At 47.7% G+C, this 18397-nt stretch overlaps 1 pseudogene; it reads left to right on the plus strand.

The window, feature by feature from the left end:
• The window catches only part of LOC127918163 (endophilin-A1-like), a 12494-nt pseudogene extending 1724 nt beyond the window's left edge, over positions 1 to 10770 (plus strand).
• The last annotated feature ends 7627 nt before the right edge of the window (positions 10771 to 18397 follow it).

The following is an 18397-nucleotide window of genomic DNA, read 5'->3' on the forward strand; positions in this document are numbered from 1 at the left end:
TGCTGCTGCTCTCAGACAAACAGATTGCTGCTTCTTCTGGTTAGCTGGTGTGATTGCTATGGTCTTCTTCACAGTTGCTGTTGCAAACAGACTTGTTGCTGCTCACAGTTGCTGTTGCTGCTCACAGACTGACAAACATACTGCTGCTGTTGCTCTTTCCCCAGCATCCAGGGCTGTTGCTGAGTCTAATAGGGACCATGTCTAAGATCAGCTGCTGCAGGAGAAGGACCGCGATTTTCTGCAGTTGCTGAGATCAGCTGCTGGTTGCTGTTGCTGCTAGTGCAGCTTGTTGCTGCTGGACGAGAGCTGCTGGAGAGGGAGTCTGTTTGCTGGCACGTTTGCACACACACACACACTGTTGCACACACTGTTGCACACACTGGTGCTGTTGCACACTGGTGCTGTTGCACACTGGTTGCTGTAAAGACACACACACATATATATATGGTGACTGTTGCACTGCTATATGCTATAAAGGTGCACACACACATATATATGCTATTGCACTGCTAGTGCTGGTATATATGGTGCACACACACATATGCTGCTGCTAATTGGTGCACACACATATATATATAAAGACACACACACACATATATATATATAAAGACTACTGGTGCTGTTGCTGCTGGTGCTGTTATATAAAGACACACACACACATGGTATGTATAAAGACTGCTCACACACACATATATGCTGCTAAAGACACTGTTGCTGCTGCACTGTTGCTGCTATATAAAGACTGCACTGCACACATTTGCTATATATAAAGACACACACACACACACATATGCTAAAGACACACACACACACTGCTGTTAAAGACACACACACACTACATAGTGCTGTTGCACACACACACACATATGCTGTAAAGACTGCTACACACTGTTTGCTACACACATATATATACTGACTGCACACACAGACACATTGCACATACACACATGCACTGCTGCTGTTAACACATACACATATAAAGACCTGCACACACACACACACACACACACACACACACACACACAGACGTGTAAAGACACACACCTGTGTGTATTGTGTGTACAGCATGTGTAAGTCAACATCTTGGTCAAGCTGTGATGGAACATACAAACAATTGTGTGTGTCTGTGTGTGTGTGTGTGTGTGTGTGTGTGTGTGTGTGTGTGTGTCCCTAGAGGTGGACACCACTGGTAGGGCAGTGCTAGACATCATTTTCCTTCTCCTTACAGCCCTCCCAGGTGAGAACCTCTCTCCTCTCTCCTGACCCTTCCCCTCTCCTTGACAGACAAACAGTGTCTCTCTCTCTCTCACTCCCTTCCTCTCTCACAGACTGACAAACAGACTCTCTCTCTCTCTCCAGACTCTCTTTTCCTTTTTCCTCCCTCCTCTCTTATACTCTCTTTCTTTCCCCAGCATCCAGAGGCTAAACTCTTCTAATCTCTTCCCATGTCTAAGATCAGAGGACAGGAGAAGGACGGGTTCTCAGGCTGATCTTTTCCTCCTGAGGCCTGCAGGCCGGACGAGCTGGGAGAGGTCATGTTTTCCTCCTCCCCTCCACCTCTCCCTACCCTTCACTTCCTCTCCCTACCCTTCCCTCCCTCTCCCCCTACCCTTCCCTACTCTATTGTCACCTCTCCCTATCAGAACTTCCCTGATGGAACTACAAACTTGTAAACTCTCTCGCTGTCTACCCTCCTCCTCCACCTCTCCCTACCCTTCCCTCCCTCCCTCCGCCTCTCCCTACCCTTCCCTCTCTCCTTGTCACCTCTCCCTCCTCCAGGTCTGGCTCTCCTAGATGCTGGGGAGGCCATGGGTGAGCTGGGGGCGGTGAAGGATGCCCTGGATATGGAGGTCAAACAGAACTTTATTGATCCACTGCAGAACCTACAGGAAAAAGACATCAAAGAAATACAGGTAGATATCAGAACTTTATTGATCCACGACAGAACCTACAGGAAAAGAGATAAATAAATAAATATGAAATATTAGATAAATGTTAAATATATGAATGTTAAATCAATATGATCAATAAGTGTTACATAACTGTTAAATAAAGGATGAATTATAAATACGTGTTGATGAACTTACATAAAGTTATTGTTAAGTAAATAAAATAAAATATAAAATTAATTTCAATCCATCTTAAATTAACTTCAATGAATCGGAAAATAAATCATTTTAAAATAAATGAAGTAAATGAAAGATGTTGTTGCAGCACCACCTGAAGAAGATGCAGGGACGCCGCCTGGACTTTGACTATAAGAAGAAACGTCACGGTAAAGGAGATTATTATTATTATTACTATTATTATTATTATTATTACTATTATCATAGTATTATTACTGTTATTATTATTATTACTATTATTACTATTATTATTATTACGAATACTATTTATTATTACTATCATAGTATTATTACTATTAGTATTATTATTATTATTATTATTATTATTATTATTATTATTATTATTATTACTATTATTATTATTATTATTATTACTATTATTATTATTATTATTATTATTATTATTACTATTATTATTATTACTATTATTATTATTATTATTATTATTATTATTACTATTATTATTATTACTATTATTACTAGTATATTATTATTATTATTATTATTATTATTAGTATGTTATTATTATTATTATTATTATTATTATTACTATTATTAGTATATTATTATTATTATTATTTACTATTATTATTAGTATATTATTATTATTATTATTATTATTATTACTATTATTATCATTATTACTATTTATTATTATTATTATTATTTTTATTATTATTATTATTATTACTATTATTATTACTATTATTATTACTATTTACTATCATTATTATTATTGTTATTATTATTATTATCGTTGTTATTATTATTACTATTATTATTATTATCAATATTATTTATTAGTATTATTATTGTTATTGTTATTTATTATCATTATCAATATTATTTATTAGTATTATTAGTAATATTAGTATTATTTGTATTTTTATGATTTATTATTATCATTATAATTTATTATTATTATTATTATACTGAACATAAATACAACATGCAAAGATTTTACTGAATTACAGTTTATATAGGAAATCAGTCAATTGAAATACATTTATTAGGCCCTAATCTATGGATTTTATATGACTGGATGGAGAAGAACAGCAATGGGTGGGCCTGGGAGGACATAGGTCCACCTCACTTGGGAACCAGGTCCAGCCAATCAGAATGAGTTTTGCCCCACAAAGGCTCTTTATTACAGACTGAAATAACACGTAGCATCAGCTGTCCGGGTGGCTGGTCTCAGACGATCCCGCAGGTGTAGAAGCCGAATGTGACGTTGTGTTTGTGTGACCAATTTGCACATTTTAGAGTGGCCTTTTTGTTGTACCCAGCACAAGGTGCACCTGTGTAATGATCAGGGATGTAAACACAACATTTGAGAGAAATAAGCATTTTTTTGCATATGGAACAATTCTGGGATCTTTTATTTCAGCTCAGGAAACATGGGACCAACACTTTACATGTTGCATTTATAATTTTGTTCGGTATGTTTTTGTTATTATAACTCTCTCAAATAGAAACGTTGATGTTATTATAATGACTTGTTATGTAATTGTAGGTAAAGGAGTCCTGGAGGAGGAGATCAGACAGGCGCTGGAGAAGTTTGATGAGTCCAAAGAAGTGGCAGAGCAGAGCATGTTCAACCTGCTGGAGAGTGATGTAAGTTGTCTCTGTCCCTCTGTCTCTCCTCCTCCACCTCTCCTCTCTCTCCTCTCTGTCCCTCTCCTCTCTGTCCCTCTGTCTCCCTCTTCTCCTCCTGTCCCCTCTCCTCTGTCTCTATCCCTCTCTGTCCTCTCTGTCCCTCTCCTTCTGTCTATCTCTCCTCTCTCTTGTCCTGTCTGTCCCTCTCTCCTCTCTGTCCCTCTCTGTCCCTCTCTCCTCCCTCTCTCTCCTCTCTGTCTCTCTCTTCTCTGTCTCCTCTCTTCTGTCTCTTTCTCTTCTCTCTCCCTCTCTCCTCTCTGTCTCTCTCATCCTCTCTGTCCTTCTCTGTCCCTCTCCTTCTCTCTCTCTCTCCCTCCTCTCCTCTCTCCTCCTCTCTCTGTCCCTCTCTCTCCTCTCTCTCTCTGCTCTCTCTCTCCTCTCTGTCTCTCTCTATCCTCTCTGTCCCTCCCTCTCTCCTCTCTCGTCCCTCTCTGTCCCTCTCTCCTCCTCTCTCCTCTCCTGTCTCTCTCTCCTCTGTCTCTCTCTTCTCTGTCTCTCTCTCTTCTCTGTCTCTCTCTCTCCTCTCTCTCTCTCTCTCTCTCTCCTCTCTCTCTCTCTTCTCTCTCTCTCTCCCTCTCCTCTCTCTCCTCTCTCTCTCTCCCTCTCTCCTCTCTGTCCCTCTCTCCTCTCTCTCCTCTCTGTCTCTCTCATCCTCTCTGTCCTTCTCTGTCCTCTCTCCTCTCTGTCACTCTCCTCTCTGTCTCTCTTCTCTCTCTCTCCTCTCTCCTCTGTCACTCTCCTCTCTGTCTCTCTTCTCTCTCCCCCTCTCCTCTCTGTCTCTTCCTCTCTCTCTCCCTCTCTTCTCTCTCTCCCCTCTCCTCTCTGTCTCTCTCCTCTCTGTCTCTCTCTCTCTATCTCTCTCTCTCTCTCTGTCTCTCTCTCCTCTCTGTCTCTCTCTCTTCTCTGTCCCTCTCTCCCTCTCTATCCTTCTGTCTCTCTCTCTTCCCTTCTCTTCCTTCTCTGTCCCTCTCCTCTTGTCTCTCTCTCCTCTCTCTCTGTCTCTCTCTCCTCTCTCTATGTCTCTCTCTCCTGTCTCTCTGTCTCTCTCTCTATGTCTCTCTCTCCTGTCTCTCTCTTCTCTGTCTCTCTCTCTTCTCTGTCTCTCTCTCCTCTCTGTCTCTCCTCACCCTCTCTGTCTGTTGTTGGATCCATTTGAGTAGGCTAAAACTAACTTTGAGACACTTTTTTTCCCTGTGTGTGTGTGTTTGCGCAGATTGAGCAGGTGAGTCAGCTAGCAGCGTTGGTCCAGGCCCAGGTGGAGTATCACAGACAAGCCACAGAAATACTACAGCAGCTCTCCAGCAAGCTGCACGAGAGGTCAGTCACACAGACACACACATACAGAGACTAGGGCTGGGACACTGTGGTGTTGACATTGAACATTTCTCACCTTTTCTTCTGACGTACAATGAGTTCGTATTCATGGTTAACCCTGTGTGTTGACCTCTGACCTCTGTGTTGTCTCTCCAGGATCAGGAGCGCAGGATAAACCCAGGAAGGAGTATGTTCCTAAACTCCCGGAAGGTCCTGGAGCTGCTCCCCCAAGCGATAGCCACAGTGGGGGCTCAACACCAACAAGTCCCTGGCCACGCGCGCACCCGGTGAGAAGCAACACGGGACGGACGCAGACACTCACACTCACAGATCCACGTACAAACAAAGACTCACAGATCCATGTAAAGACTCACAGATCCATGTAAAGACTCACAGATCTACGCACAGACACTCACACTCACAGATCCACGTACAAACAAAGACTCACAGACCCACACACAGAAACATAGATCCAAGTACAAACACAGGCTGAGCCCACACTGTGCCTATGTAACATAGATCCACGTACAGACTCACAGATCCACGTGCAGACACAGTAGTCAAACACACTCTGTCTGTCGGTCTCTCTCTTTCTCTCCCCATCTCCTTATCTCACTCCCCCTCCTCTCTTGTTCCTTCCCTCTCTACCCACTCTACAGACAAAGTCTCCTTCCCCCTCTCTCTCTCATAGTCTCCTTCCCCTTCTCTCTCTCAGTCTCCTTACCCTCTCTCTCTCCTTACGTCTCAAACACACTCTCTCTTCGTCAAACTTCACCTCTCAAGTACTCTCTCTCTCTTAGTCTCCTTCCCATCTCTCCCCTCCATAGACTCTTCGTCTCCTTCCCATCTCTCCCCTCTCTCTCTTTGACTCTTCCTCTCTAGACTTCCTCAGATCCCCTTCAGACTTCTCTCTCTTTGTCTCACAGATCTTAGACTTCACCTCTCCTTCTTAAAGACTCCCTCTCTCTCTCTCTCTTTGTCTCCTTCCCCTCTCCCCCCTCTCTCTTACGTCTCCTTAGGACTCACTCTCTACAGACTCACTTCCCTCTCTCTCTAAGTCTCCTTCCCCTCTCCCTCTCTTTGTACAAACACCCTCTCCCCTCAGACTCTTTGTCTCCTTCCCCTCTGCCCTCTCTCTCTTTGTCTCCTTCCTCTCTCTGTCTCGTCTCCTTCTCTCTCTTTGTCTCCTTCCTCTCTCTCTTTGTCTCCTTCCCCTCTCCCCCTCTCTCTCTCTTTGTCTCCTTCCCCTCTCTAGTCTTCGTCTTTTCCCTCCCCTCTCTCTCTCTTTGTCTCCTTCCCGTCTCCTTCCCCTCTCTCTCTTCGTCTCCTTCCCCTCTCTCTCTTCGTCTCCTTCCCCTCTCTCTCTTTGTCTCCTTCCTCCCCCTCTTCTCTCTCTTTGTCTCCTTCCCCTCTCTCTCTTCGTCTCTTCCCCTCTCTCTCTCCTCTCTTTGTCTCCTTCCTCTCTCCCCCTCTCTCTTTGTCTCCTTCCCCCTCCCCCTCTCTCTGTCTTTGTCTCCTTCCCTCCCCCTCTCTCTGTCTTTGTCCCCTTCCTTCCCCCTCTCTCTGTCTTTGTCTCCTTCCTCTCCCCTCTCTCTCTCTTCTGTCTCCTTCCCTCTCTCTCTTCGTCTCCTTCCCCTCTCTCTCTTCGTCTCCTTCCCCTCTCTCTCTTCGTCTCCTTCCCCTCTCTCTCTTCGTCTCCTTCCCTCTCTCTCTTCGTCTCCTTCCCTCTCTCTCTTCGTCTCCTTCCCCTCTCTCTTCGTCTCCTTCCCCTCTCTCTTCGTCTCCTTCCCCTCTCTCTCTTGTCTCCTTCCCTCTCTTCCCCTCTCTCTTCGTCTCCTTCCCCTCTCTCTCTTCGTCTCCTTCCTCTCTCTCTTTGTCTCCTTCCCTCTCCCCCCCTCTCTCTTCATCTCCTTCCCCCTCTCTCTTCGTCTCCTTCCTCTCTCTCTCTTCGTCTCCTTCCCCTCTCTCTTTCGTCTCCTTCCCCTCTCTCTCTTCGTCTCCTTCCCTCCTCTCTCTTCGTCTCCTTCCCCTCTCTCTCTCTCTCTGCCTCCTTCCCTCCTCTCTCTCTCTTCGTCTCCTTCCCTCTCTCTCTTCGTCTCCTTCCCCTCTCTCTCTCTCTTCGTCTCCTTCCCCTCTCTCTCTCTCTTTCCTCTCTCTCTCTCTTCCTCCTTCTCTCTCTCTCTTTGTCTCCTTCCCCTCTCTCTCTCTCTTTGTCTCCTTCCCCCTCTCTCTCTCTCTTCGTCTCCTTCCCCTCTCTCTCTCTCTTCGTCTCCTTCCCCTCTCTCTCTCTCTTCGTCTCCTTCCTCTCTCTCTCTCTTCGTCTCCTTCCCTCTCTCTCTCTTCGTCTCCTTCCCCTCTCTCTCTCTCTCTTCGTCTCCTTCCCCTCTCTCTCTCTCTTCGTCTCCTTCCCCTCTCTCTCTCTCTTAGTCTCCTTCCCCTCTCTCTCTCTCTTCGTCTCCTTCCCCTCTCTCTCTCTCTTCGTCTCCTTCCCCTCTCTCTCTCTCTTCGTCTCCTTCCCCCTCTCTCTCTTCGTCTCTCCTTCCCCTCTCTCTCTCTTCGTCTCCTTCCTCTCTCTCTTCGTCTCCTTCCCCTCTCTCTCTCTCTTCGTCTCCTTCCTCTCTCTCTCTCTTCGTCTCCTTCCCCTCTCTCTCTCTCTTCGTCTCTCCTTCCCCCTCTCTCTCTTCGTCTCCTTCCCTCTCTCTCTCTCTTCGTCTCCTTCCCCCTCTCTCTCTCTTCGTCTCCTTCCCTCTCTCTCTCTCTTCGTCTCCTTCCCCTCTCTCTCTCTCTCTTCGTCTCCTTCCTCTCTCTCTCTCTTCGTCTCCTTTCTCTCTCTCTCTCTCTTCGTCTCCTTCCCTCTCTCTCTCTCTCTTCGTCTCCTTCCCCTCTCTCTCTCTCTTCGTCTCCTTCCCTCTCTCTCTCTTTGTCTCCTTCCCCTCTCTCTCTCTTTGTCTCCTTCCCCTCTCTCTCTCTTTGTCTCCTTCCCCTCTCTCTCTCTTTGTCTCCTTCCCCTCTCTCTCTCTTTGTCTCCTTCCCCTCTCTCTCTTTGTCTCCTTCCCCTCTCTCTCTCTTTGTCTCCTTCCCCTCTCTCTCTCTCTTCGTCTCCTTCCCCTCTCTCTCTCTTCGTCTCCTTCCCCTCTCTCTCTCTCTTCGTCTCCTTCCCCTCTCTCTCTTCGTCTCCTTCCCTCTCTCTCTCTCTTCGTCTCCTTCCCCTCTCTCTCTCTTCGTCTCCTTCCCTCTCTCTCTCTCTTCGTCTCCTTCCCTCTCTCTCTCTCTCTTCGTCTCCTTCCCTCTCTCTCTCTTTCGTCTCCTTCCTTCCTCTCTCTCTCTCTTCGTCTCCTTCCCCTCTCTCTCTCTCTTCGTCTCCTTCCCCTCTCTCTCTCTCTTCGTCTCCTTCCCCTCTCTCTCTCTCTTCGTCTCCTTCCCTCTCTCTCTCTCTTCGTCTCCTTCCCCTCTCTCTCTCTCTTCGTCTCCTTCCCCTCTCTCTCTCTCTTCGTCTCCTTCCTCTCTCTCTCTTTTCGTCTCCTTCCCCTCTCTCTCTCTCTTTGTCTCCTTCCCCTCTCTCTCTCTTTGTCTCCTTCCCCTCTCTCTCTCTCTTTGTCTCCTTCCCCTCTCTCTCTCTCTTTGTCTCCTTCCCCCTCTCTCTCTCTTCGTCTCCTTCCCCTCTCTCTCTTCGTCTCCTTCCCTCTCTCCCCAGCTCCTATGGACCAACCGTGCTGCCGGGCGTTGTATGACTTTGTGCCGGAGAACGAGGGTGAGCTGGGCTTCAAAGAGGGCGTATCATCACCTAACCAATCAGATCGATGATAACTGGTACGAGGGAATGGTCAACGGCCAATCAGGTTTCTTCCCCATCAACTACGTGGATATCCTGGTTCCACTTCCTCATTAGGCCACCCACCCCACCCAATCTTCACCCCACTCCCTGCCAGGGGCCCCAGCCTCTGCCCAGCCTCTGCCCAGCCTCTGCCCAGCCTCTGCCCAGCCTCTGCCCAGCCTCTGCCCAGCCTCTGCCCAGCCTCTGCCCAGCCTCTGCCCAGCCTCTGCCCAGCCTCTGCCCAGCCTCTGCCCAGCCTCTGCCCAGCCTCTGCCCAGCCTCTGCCCAGCCTCTGCCCAGCCTCTGCCCAGCCTAATCCACGCCTTCTTCTTTGTGCTTGTGTGAGTGCAACTGCTTTTTTCACAAAGAACTACAACTGTGAGGAACAAGGGACTACAATTGTATATGATTCTGCAAGAAGAAGAAGAAGAAGAATGAGGGATAAGTGAGCTGGTTGAACTAACTGGTGGAATCAGAGTAGTGAGCTGGTTGAACTAACTGGTGGAATCAGAGTAGTGAGCTGGTTGAACTAACTGGTGGAATCAGAGTAGTGAGCTGGTTGAACTAACTGGTGGAATCAGAGTAGTGAGCTGGTTGAACTAACTGGTGGAATCAGAGTAGTGAGCTGGTTGAACTAACTGGTGGAATCAGAGTAGTGAGCTGGTTGAACTAACTGGTGGAATCAGAGTAGTGAGCTGGTTGAACTAACTGGTGGAATCAGAGTAGTGAGCTGGTTGAACTAACTGGTGGAATCAGAGTAGTGAGCTGGTTGAGCTAACTGGTGGAATCAGAGTAGTGAGCTGGTTGAGCTAACTGGTGGAATCAGAGTAGTGAGCTGGTTGAACTAACTGGTGGAATCAGAGTAGTGAGCTGGTTGAACTAACTGGTGGAATCAGAGTAGTGAGCTGGTTGAGCTAACTGGTGGAATCAGAGTAGTGAGCTGGTTGAGCTAACTGGTGGAATCAGAGTAGTGAGCTGGTTGAACTAACTGGTGGAATCAGAGTAGTGAGCTGGTTGAACTAACTGGTGGAATCAGAGTAGTGAGCTGGTTGAACTAACTGGTGGAATCAGAGTAGTGAGCTGGTTGAACTAACTGAACTAACTGGTGGAATCAGAGTAGTGAGCTGGTTGAGCTAACTGGTGGAATCAGAGTAGTGAGCTGGTTGAGCTAACTGGTGGAATCAGAGTAGTGAGCTGGTTGAACTAACTGGTGGAATCAGAGTAGTGAGCTGGTTGAACTAACTGGTGGAATCAGAGTAGTGAGCTGGTTGAACTAACTGGTGGAATCAGAGTAGTGAGCTGGTTGAACTAACTGAACTAACTGGTGGAATCAGAGTAGTGAGCTGGTTGAACTAACTGAACTAACTGGTGGAATCAGAGTAGTGAGCTGGTTGAACTAACTGAACTAACTGGTGGAATCAGAGTAGTGAGCTGGTTGAACTAACTGAACTAACTGGTGGAATCAGAGTAGTGAGCTGGTTGAACTAACTGAACTAACTGGTGGAATCAGAGTAGTGAGCTGGTTGAACTAACTGAACTAACTGGTGGAATCAGAGTAGTGAGCTGGTTGAGCTAACTGGTGGAATCAGAGTAGTGAGCTGGTTGAACTAACTGAACTAACTGGTGGAATCAGAGTAGTGAGCTGGTTGAACTAACTGAACTAACTGGTGGAATCAGAGTAGTGAGCTGGTTGAACTAACTGAACTAACTGGTGGAATCAGAGTAGTGAGCTGGTTGAACTAACTGAACTAACTGGTGGAATCAGAGTAGTGAGCTGGTTGAACTAACTGAACTAACTGGTGGAATCAGAGTAGTGAGCTGGTTGAACTAACTGAACTAACTGGTGGAATCAGAGTAGTGAGCTGGAACTAACTTGAACTAACTGAACTAACTAACTGGTGGAATCAGAGTAGTGAGCTGGTTGAGCTAACTGGTGGAATCAGAGTAGTGAGCTGGTTGAACTAACTGAACTAACTGGTGGAATCAGAGTAGTGAGCTGGTTGAACTAACTGAACTAACTGGTGGAATCAGAGTAGTGAGCTGGTTGAACTAACTGAACTAACTGGTGGAATCAGAGTAGTGAGAACTAACTCAGAGGTGAGCTGAACTAACTGAACTAACTGGTGGAATCAGAGTAGTGAGCTGGTTGAACTAACTGAACTAACTGGTGGAATCAGAGTAGTGAGCTGGTTGAGCTAACTGGTGGAATCAGAGTAGTGAGCTGGTTGAACTGGAACTGAACTAACTGGTGGAATCAGAGTAGTGAGCTGGTTGAACTAACTGGTGGAATCAGAGTAGTGAGCTGGTTGAACTAACTGAACTAACTGGTGGAATCAGAGTAGTGAGCTGGTTGAACTAACTGAACTAACTGGTGGAATCAGAGTAGTGAGCTGGTTGAGCTAACTGGTGGAATCAGAGTAGTGAGCTGGTTGAGCTAACTGGTGGAATCAGAGTAGTGAGCTGGTTGAGCTAACTGGTGGAATCAGAGTAGTGAGCTGGTTGAACTAACTGAACTAACTGGTGGAATCAGAGTAGTGAGCTGGTTGAACTAACTGAACTAACTGGTGGAATCAGAGTAGTGAGCTGGTTGAACTAACTGAACTAACTGGTGGAATCAGAGTAGTGAGCTGGTTGAACTAACTGAACTAACTGGTGGAATCAGAGTAGTGAGCTGGTTGAACTAACTGAACTAACTGGTGGAATCAGAGTAGTGAGCTGGTTGAACTAACTGAACTAACTGGTGGAATCAGAGTAGTGAGCTGGTTGAACTAACTGAACTAACTGGTGGAATCAGAGTAGTGAGCTGGTTGAGCTAACTGGTGGAATCAGAGTAGTGAGCTGTTGAACTAACTGAACTAACTGGTGGAATCAGAGTAGTGAGCTGGTTGAACTAACTGAACTAACTGGTGGAATCAGAGTAGTGAGCTGGTTGAACTAACTGAACTAACTGGTGGAATCAGAGTAGTGAGCTGGTTGAACTAACTGAACTAACTGGTGGAATCAGAGTAGTGAGCTGGTTGAACTAACTGAACTAACTGGTGGAATCAGAGTAGTGAGCTGGTTGAGCTAACTGGTGGAATCAGAGTAGTGAGCTGGTTGAACTAACTGAACTAACTGGTGGAATCAGAGTAGTGAGCTGGTTGAACTAACTGGTGGAATCAGAGTAGTGAGCTGGTTGAACTAACTGAACTAACTGGTGGAATCAGAGTAGTGAGCTGGTTGAACTAACTGAACTAACTGGTGGAATCAGAGTAGTGAGCTGGTTGAACTAACTGAACTAACTGGTGGAATCAGAGTAGTGAGCTGGTTGAACTAACTGGTGGAATCAGAGTAGTGAGCTGGTTGAACTAACTGGTGGAATCAGAGTAGTGAGCTGGTTGTGTAAAGAGCCATAGATGGATAAATATCTGTATACAGTATGTGTCTATGGTTATGTGTACTGTAATAGGTTCCAATGTATTGCATGCTGGGACAAGCCATTTAAAGGTTGACATTTGAAATGGTTAAATAAAAGAGAACTGTTACATGGTGGCGGTTGTAATGCTAATGGGGTTTTCTTCTTCTTTTCTTGGCATGAATGTTGTTCTGGAGGCAGCTCTGCAGAATGGTCACCAGCCACAAAGTCATAACATCTGAGTTCGAACTTAACCTTAAGCACATTGAAAACCTTAATGCCTAACCTTAAATTATTTATATATGTGTATATATAGGCAATTTTGACTTTGCAGCTGGTCCATCTCGTGGAAATCGCTCAGTTCTGCCTCCAAGGCAAGATTCACGACAACAAACGTCAACCTGCGTTGTAATGATGATGATGATGATGATGGTGGTGTTACAGATGCTTGTTTTATAGGCCTGTTGTGACTGTGTTTCCTATGTGATGCGCGCTATATCACCAGATACCTGTTTCCTCTGGGCCATGAAGTCACTAAAGCTGTTGTGTCAGTCATCCCAATGCATCCCAAAATAAGCACCCTATTCCCTATATATGGCACTACTTTTGGTTGGAAGGACTGGACGGGAGTAGCTAGGTTGTTGGGGATATTACACATTGGCTGATTGGTCCTCTGTTGAGAAGACTAAGTGACTTGAGATGGACGGAGGTGAGTTGACAGTCGGTTTGATTTATTTTATCTTTATTTAACTCGGCAAGTCAGTTAAGAACAAATACTTATTGTCAGTGACGACCTCCTCCCGGGCCAGACCCGGGGACGCTGGGCCAATTGCGCCGCCTTATGGGACTCCCGATCACAGGGGCCGGATGTGATACAGCCTGGATTTGAACCAGGGACTGTGGAGACGCCACTCAGGAGCCCAGTTCTGCCATACAGCATTCGACTGTTTCGGAGTAAAAGTCCCCTCCCACTCGGAGAAGATGTCAATTCAACATCTATTCCACGTTGGGTTCAACGTAATTTTTTTATTGAAATAGTGTGGACGCAACGTTGATTCAACCAGTGTGTGCCCAAGCCAGGCCTCTTGTATATGGTATGACGAGACTGAGCGGGCGGTCTGTTTTACAAGGTCAGGTCTGCGTCTGAAATGGGACCCTAATACCAACAGTCCCCTATTCCCTCAATACTGGACACCCAAAGCACCTGTTCTCTCTCTCTCTGTCTCTGTCTGTCTCCGTCTCCGTCTCTCCGTCTCCGTCTCTCTCTGTCTCTGTCGCTCTCTCTGTCTCTGTCTCTCTCTTCCTCTGTCTCTCTGTCTCTCTCGGTCTCTCTCTCTGTCTCTCTGTACTCTCTCTGTCTGTCTCTGTCTCTGTCGCTCTCTGTCTCTCTCTCTGTCTCTCTCTCTCTCTCTCTGTCTCTTCTCTCTCTCTGTCTCTCTCTCTGTCTCTCTCTCTGTCTCTCTCTGTCTCTCTCTCTCTCAGGTTCACAATAGGGTAAAGAATGGTTTGGAGCCTGTGTGCATCCACAGTAGAACCCTGTTCCTTATATAATGCATTCATTTTGACCAGATCTCTCCCCCTCCCAATAGACCCTGGTCAAAAGTAGGGCACCATTTTGAATGCACGCCCAGTCTGTTAAGCTCCTACTGAGATAGGCTGGGCTTTATACAGCTGTCTGCCTGGTGCAAATATAATGAACACGAAGGGAGACAGTGCTGGTTTCTAGCGCAGGGCGCAGCAGGTGTTTATTTGTAAAGGACCACAGGAGGAGGCAGGTAGCTGGGTCCAGAGGCAGGCAGAAGGTCATACACAGGAGGAGGCAGGTAGCTGGGTCCAGAGGCAGGCAGAAGGTCATACACAGGAGGAGGCAGGTAGCTGGGTCCAGGGACAGGCAGAAGGTCATACACAGGAGGAGGCAGGTAGCTGGGTCCAGGGGCAGACAGAAGGTCATACACAGGGAGGAGGCAGGTAGCTGGGTCCCGGGCAGGCAGAAGGTCATACACAGGAGGAGGCAGGTAGCTGGGTCCCGGGCAGGCAGAAGGTCATACACAGGAGGAGGCAGGTAAGCTGAGTCCCGGGCAGGCAGAAGGTCATACACAGGAGGAGGCAGGTAGCTGGGTCCAGGGGCAGACAGAAGATCATACACAGGAGGAGGCAGGTAGCTGGGTCCCGGGGCAGGCAGAAGGTCATACACAGGAGGAGGCAGGTAGCTGGGTCCCGGGGCAGACAGAAGGTCATACACAGGAGGAGGCAGGTAGCTGGGTCCCGGGGCAGGCAGAAGGTCATACACAGGAGGAGGCAGGTAAGCTGGGTCCCGGGGCAGGCAGAAGGTCATACACAGGAGGAGGCAGGTAGCTGGGTCCAGGGGCAGACAGAAGGTCATACACAGGAGGAGGCAGGTAGCTGGGTCCCGGGGCAGACAGAAGGTCATACACAGGAGGAGGCAGGTAGCTGGGTCCAGGGGCAGACAGAAGGTCATACACAGGAGGAGGCAGGTAGCTGGGTCCAGGAGCAGGCAGAAGGTCATACACAGGAGGAGGCAGGTAGCTGGGTCCAGGGGCAGGCAGAAGGTCATACACAGGAGGAGGCAGGTAGCTGGGTCCCGGGCAGACAGAAGGTCATACACAGGAGGAGGCAGGTAGCTGGGTCCAGAGGCAGGCAGAAGGTCATACACAGGAGGAGGCAGGTAACTGGGTCCAGGAGGAGGCAGAAGGTCATACACAGGAGGAGGCAGGTAGCTGGGTCCCGGGGCAGGCAGAAGGTCATACACAGGATGAGGCAGGTAGCTGGGTCCCGGGGCAGACAGAAGGTCATACACAGGAGGAGGCAGGTAGCTGGGTCCAGGGGCAGGCAGAAGGTCATACACAGGAGGAGGCAGGTAGCTGGGTCCAGGGGCAGGCAGAAGGTCATACACATGAGGAGGCAGGTAGCTGGGTCCAGGGGCAGGCAGAAGGTCATACACAGGAGGAGGCAGGTAGCTGGGTCCAGGGGCAGGGATAAGGTCATACACAGGAGGAGGCAGGTAGCTGGGTCCCGGGGCAGGCAGAAGGTCATACACAGGGAACCCAAAAGGGTAACAGTACAGCCAGGGGAAAAGGCTAGTAACGTCGTCTGGGAGATAGGCTAAGGTACAGGCAGGGAGAATAGGCAAAGGGGCCGTTAGTTTTTGCCTGCCTCACTATCATACACAGGAGGTGTAAATTACAGGAAGTGCTTCTCAAAGACGTGTATCATGAAACAATCAACACCTCACAGTGATGGGGTGCAAAGAACTGAACTAAATAGTGTGTGATAATGACATACAGGTGTGTGTGTGTGTGTGTGAACAGGTGATCCGAATTCAGCTGATTGGGATCTGGAGAGTGAGCCGCGTTCGGGGGGAGGGGAGGGGAGGGGGGTTGGTTGTAAGCAGACTTTACAGCAATAGGTTCACCACGGTACTTTTGTTTATACAATTCATGAAAATAATCGTATGTATTAGTAATCGACATATGTAAATGAGTTATCATACTGGCGTTTCCTGTGTTACCACAGACAAAACGGCTGTTTAGTATTTAGTAAGTATTGACGAGTATCTGTTTTAGTATTTGTAAGTACTGACGAGTATTGATGACTCCTAATATGAGGTGAAATGTGTCACTGAATGACCCTTTTTGAAGGGCTGACAGACTATTTATATTCAAGATATTGGAAAGGTGTCACAGAAATCATATGACCATCCTGTAAACGTACAGCCAGTAAGTAGTACATCGTTGTTGTTTATTCCATAATGTAGGTTTCTTTGTGTTTGTGTGTTTTACATGCTACAGTCCAACTCTAAAACATACAGTGATATTTACCTGTATGTGTGTTTTGCTTGTACATGATATAGTATTGTTTTTTTTTCTGTTATTCATTGTCCATGTTTTTCTGCTGTCAAATGTTACATCCGGATGTTTATCTATGTTGTCACTGGAATCTACTGGCCCAGAACCACATATCTATGTTGTCACTGAAAGCTACTGGCCCAGAACCTCAGATATCTGTGTTGTCACTGGAATCTACTGGCCCAGAACCACTGATAACTATGATGTCACTGGAATCTACTGGCCCAGAACCACTGATAACTATGATGTCATTGGAATCTACTGGCCCAGAACCACTGATAACTATGATGTCACTGGAATCTACTGGCCCAGAACCACTGATAACTATGATGTCACTGGAATCTACTGGCCCAGAACCACTGATAACTATGATGTCATTGGAAGCTACTGTCCCGGAACCACTGATAACTATGATGTCATTGAACCACAGATATCTATGATGTCATTGGAATCTACTGGCCCGGAACCACTAACTATGATGTCATTGGAATCTACTGTGCTCTGACCTCTTTCTCCCTCTCTCCAGATGAAATCTCGCTGCCTTGTGACGGCCGGCCGCCCAACAACCTGCCCGCTTGACCCTATCCCCTCTCTCTTCTCCAGACCATTTCCGGAGACCTCTCCCTTACCTCACCTCGCTCATCAACTCATCCCTGACCGCTGGCTACGTCCCTTCCGTCTTCAAGAGAGCGAGAGTTGCACCCTTCTGAAAAAAACCTACACTCGATCCCTCCGATGTCAACAACTACAGACCAGTATCCCTTCTTTCTTTTCTCTCCAAAACTCTTGAACGTGCCGTCCTTGGCCAGCTCTACCGCTATCTCTCTCAGAACGACCTTCTTGATCCAAATCAGTCAGGTTTCAAGACTAGTCATTCAACTGAGACTGCTCTTCTCTGCATCACGGAGGCGCTCCGCACTGCTAAAGCTAACTCTCTCTCCTCTGCTCTCATCCTTCTAGACCTATCGGCTGCCTATGATACTGTGAACCATCAGATCCTCCTCTCCACCCTCTCCGAGCTGGGCATCTCCCGGCGCGGCCCACGCTTGATTGCGTCCTACCTGACAGGTCGCTCCTACCAGGTGGCGTGGCGAGAATCTGTCTCTCACTCACGCGCTCTCACCACTGGTGTCCCCCAGGGCTCTGTTCTAGCCCTCTCCTATTCTCGCTATACACCAAGTCACTTGGCTCTGTCATAACCTCACATGGTCTCTCCTATCATTGCTATGCAGACGACACACAATTAATCTTCCTTTCCCCTTCTGACGACCAGGTGGCGAATCGCATCTCTGCATGTCTGGCAGACATATCAGTGTGGATGACGGATCACCACCTCAAGCTGGTCCCTCGGCAAGACGGAGCTGCCTTCCTCCCGGGGAAGGACTGCCCGCTCCATGATTCGCCATCACGGCTGACAACTCCATTGTGTCCTCCTCCCAGAGCGCTAAGAACCTTGGCGTGATCCTGGCCAACACCCTGTCGTTCTCAACCAACATTCAAGGCGGTGGCCCGTTCCTGTAGGTTCTCTACAACATCCGCAGAGTACGACCCTGCCTCTTACACAGGAAGCGCCAGGTTCCTAATCCAGGCACTTGTCATCTCCCCGTCTGATTACTGCACCGTTGTTGGCTGGGCTCCCTGCCTGTGCCATTAAACCCCTACAACTCATCCAGAACGCCGCAGCCCGTCTGGTGTTCAACCTTCCCAAGTTCTCTCACGTCACCCCGCTCCTCCGCTCTCTCCACTGGCTTCCAGTTGAAGCTCGCATCCGCTACAAGACCATGGTGCTTGCCTACGGAGCTGTGAGGGGAACGGCACCTCAGTACCTCCAGGCTCTGATCAGGCCCTACACCCAAACAAGGGCACTGCGTTCATCCACCTCTGGCCTGCTCGCCTCCCTACCACTGAGGAAGTACAGTTCCCGCTCAGCCCAGTCAAAACTGTTCGCTGCTCTGGCCCCCAATGGTGGAACAAACTCCCTCACGACGCCAGGACAGCGGAGTCAATCACCACCTTCCGGAGACACCTGAAACCCCACCTCTTTAAGGAATACCTAGGATAGGATAAGTAATCCTTCTCACCCCCCTAAAGATTTAGATGCACTATTGTAAAGTGGCTGTTCCACTGGATGTCATAAGGTGAATGCACCAATTTGTAAGTCGCTCTGGATAAGAGCGTCTGCTAAATGACTTAAATGTAAATGTACTGGCCCAGAACCACTGATATC

This window comes from Oncorhynchus keta, unplaced genomic scaffold (genome assembly GCF_023373465.1).
Source record: "Oncorhynchus keta strain PuntledgeMale-10-30-2019 unplaced genomic scaffold, Oket_V2 Un_contig_1344_pilon_pilon, whole genome shotgun sequence".
Taxonomy (NCBI): domain Eukaryota; kingdom Metazoa; phylum Chordata; class Actinopteri; order Salmoniformes; family Salmonidae; genus Oncorhynchus; species Oncorhynchus keta.